Source organism: Chinchilla lanigera, unplaced genomic scaffold, assembly GCF_000276665.1.
Source record: "Chinchilla lanigera isolate Chin_1 unplaced genomic scaffold, ChiLan1.0 scaffold00092, whole genome shotgun sequence".
In the NCBI taxonomy this organism is placed as follows: domain Eukaryota; kingdom Metazoa; phylum Chordata; class Mammalia; order Rodentia; family Chinchillidae; genus Chinchilla; species Chinchilla lanigera.
The window spans coordinates 2,026,740-2,030,306 of record NW_004955493.1 but is presented as its reverse complement, the minus strand read 5'-3'; the positions used below and the strand labels follow the sequence as shown (position 1 = coordinate 2,030,306).

The following is a 3,567-nucleotide window of genomic DNA, read 5'->3' as shown; positions in this document are numbered from 1 at the left end:
TCTCCTGCAGTGCGGTGGGGTTTCGTTTTAAAACCCGGCACCTGCGTGCCCGGCCGGAAGCGCCTGTTGCCTCCCCGACCCCAGTGCTGGAGGTTGCACCCGGAGCCTTCACGCTGAGATACGTCCCCGGCCCTCTTTTATTTTGAGACAGTCTCTGGCTAAATCGCTAAGGTGCCAGGGCTGGGATTGAACTTGGAATCTTCCGGCCTCAGCCTCCCCAAGTGCTGAGATTACAGGCTGCAACACCACTCCCAGCAAGAGGCACCTTTGGGAGTATTAAATAATAGTCAACTGATCCTTCTGCTTGGCAAAAACATACAAAAGGTTGGGGCCTGGGGATTTAACTCAGCGGCACAGCGCCTGCCTGGCGAGCGCAAGGTTGTGAGTTCGATTCCCAGTACCGGAAAAAAAACAAACAACAACAACAACAACAACAAAAAAAACCCATGAAAGATGTGTAGAAATGACTGAGTCTGAGAAATATTTTAAGGGATCTTCATGTTGTATGAGGAGGATGAACTGGGTTAAATAAAGACTTTTAACTATTTTTAAAGGGTAGTTAATTGTAAAAAAAATAGTGTATACCAACAACAATTCCATGTAATTTCTTGACTTGACTTTTATTGGCTGATGTTGATTCAGTAAATACTGCATGCCAGCTCTTCTGCCCGGCGCCGTTGGAAGGACCAAACAGATCCTCCCACTGAAAGCCAGTAATTCTGTAAATAGAATTGTGTTTTATAGATACACCCATTGTTTAAGAATGGGGACAGAGGGTCACTACCTCAGTGCAGAATCTTTGTTTGTACTTTGCAACTTGCACTAATTTATGGAGCCTCTCTTGTGCTTGTATCAGGATGTGGAACTGGGGACAGTTAATCTTTCTGCAGCCTGCTGTCTGTGAAGAGGATGGGTGAACACATTATGATGCAGGGTGGCTTTACAGGAAATAGAATCTGGAGCCCTGAGAGCTTGGAGGAGGGTGCAGCTCTCTCAGGTCTGGAAGAATCAAAAAGGGCTTCCCCTACGGTAGGCGTTAAAGGAGGATTTCATATGGCACGCGTGCGCGCGCGCACACACACACCCACACACACACAGAATATTAAGAATATAATAACAGATACTTGAGGGCTTGATATATGTCAGACACTAAGTGTTTTATACCCATTAACAAGGTGATCTGAGAACCCCTCTCCTCTTGGGAATATTTGGAAATTGGAGGGCCCGCCTTTTGAATTGTGGAGAAATCTCACCATGATGGACATTTAGTAGAAGGACCTAGCAGTGTTGCGTGTCCTGCGGTGCTTGGGACAGTCCAGCACAACGGGCAGTTATCCTGGCCAAAATGTTAACAGAGTTCTGTATGATGGTCAGTGTGAACCCAACTAATTCTATGAAGTAGGCACAGTTGTTGTTCCTACTGCAGAAACAGACTAAGAGAAGTACTTTGTCCACAGCATTACGCTAATGAGTGAGGGGTCCCGGGTTTGAACCCAGTCCATGGTGCTAGAGCCCAAGCTCTTGAACTGCTGTGCTTCACTGCACCTGTGTTATAAAGGGAGAGGGAACAGCTCACTGAAGGGCAAGTGGATATACAGTGGCCTCAGCAGCCTTGAGAAAGGTGAGAAGTTCAAACAGCTGCACAAATACCATCAATAAATAGTGGACATGAGTTTTACTGTTATTGCTGAATCGCATGTTCTGGAGACCACACCTAGCTGAACGATTTTTTTTAAATCAGAAGATATTTAGAACTTCATTTTGAATTTCTATCAAAAATACAAAGATAAGCCAGGCGTGGTGGTATACACCTGTAGTCCCAGCCCTGGGGAGGCTAAGGCAGGAGGATCACTGCAAGTTCGAGGCCAGCATGGGTTACATAGTGAGGTCAAAGCTAGCCTGAACTACATAGTGAGAACCTGCCTAAAAAAACGCCAGAAAAACAAACACCCCCCCTCAACAACCAACCAACCAAACAAAGTAATACACATTTCATGGTGGTTTCCCAAAGTCTTCAAATTAAGAAAACAAGAACAGGGCCGGGGATATAGCTCAGTGGCATAAGTTCCTGCCTGGCAAGTGCAAGGTCCTGTGTTCGATTCTTGGTACCAAAGAAAAGAAAGCAAACAGGAACAAAAATACATAAACCAAACCTCAAGGATTTCTTATTTAGCTGTTATCCAACTATAGTGTATCTGTTTTCCAAAAGCATCCTTCAGGAGTTTAGAGGTTTGATCAGGTTGCTCATTTACTAAGCAGTCATGAATACTATTTCGATCCTAAACCTAGAAAAGTCATCTTAGGTGGTGGCTGTGGGGTGTTTTGCTTTGTAGTGGCGATTGAACCCCGGGTTGTGCGTGCTAAGCAAACACTCTACCGTGGAACAATATCCTCATCCTTCTTTAATTTTTTTTAACTTTGAAACAGGGTCTTGCTAAGTTTTCCAGGCTAGCCTTAACGTGTGATCTTCCTGCCTCTGCCTGTGTGAGTAGCTGGGGTTTCAGGCCTGTGACGCTGGTCTGCATCAGAGCAGAAAGTTATTTTAAGGGTAAGGAGCCCTCAGCTGGGAGGGGATGCCGCTGTTTAGGCAAGGGCCGCATGCAGGAATCAGCGCGTGTGCCTCCTTGGCACGTCGCGGTGCAGACCGCTCGGCGGCCGCATGCAGGCTGGGCTGTGGTGCTGGAGCTCGGGGTTGGGGTACAGTTCACCCTCCTCAGCCTGAGAAGGGAAGCATGAAATGACGGGGTGGTGCTTCTGCGTGTGTGGTCCTGGGCCCAGCATCCTGGTCTGACGTGTTAGAGATGCAGGTACTGGGCCCCGTCCACCCTACTGAACGAGAAGCTCCGGAGGGTGCTGAAAAGTGCTCAGGCTGACAACACGGGAGTAATCAGATGCTTTCTACTGTGTTTTCCTCCTGTGCGGGTGGGGTGGGTAGCCACTTAGCAGTTTACCCCGAGCACCTCTCGGCGGCATGTTCGTTTCCCTCCCGATACCCCAGGCATCGCGCAGGCAGGTGACATTTTAACCCATGGATTCTTTTTTATTTTTATTATTTATTTATTTATTTTAAAGAGGAAAAAACCCCACAAAAACACTACCACAGCATTTCAAAACAAGATAATAGGACATTCACAATGGTTAATATATTGCATGTTGCTATATCCCTGGCCCTGTTGTTACCGTGAAAGTAGTTGCTCAGATTACAAGATATAAACATGCAAAATTGATCAAACAATATAAGTACAAACTTTTTTAATGAACTAAAATTAATAGTATAATTATCTTATCTATCTTTTGTGTATATTTTTATCCTTTCATGGATCCTAGTTGTTCTTTCCTTTTGAGCAGTTTCTTTCCCTTTTACAATATTTAGTGTAGATTTTGGATCTTATTTACTTAACCTATGGATTTTTTTTTTTCTTTTCTTTTCTTTTTTTTTTGTTTGTTTGTTTTTTTGTTTTTTTGTGTGTTTTTCTCTGGTACCGGGAACCGAACTCACGACCTTGCGCTTGCCAGGTTTTTTTTCTTTTAGAGACAGGGTTTCACTATGTGGTTCAGGCTGGCCTT

The 3,567-nt window shown here is 45.0% G+C and overlaps 1 protein-coding gene across 1 annotated transcript in view; it reads left to right on the top strand.

Annotated features, from left to right (window-relative positions):
- The window catches only part of Cog7 (component of oligomeric golgi complex 7), a gene marked incomplete in the record, with an annotated part of 64,064 nt that overhangs the window by 914 nt on the left and 59,583 nt on the right, over positions 1–3,567 (top strand).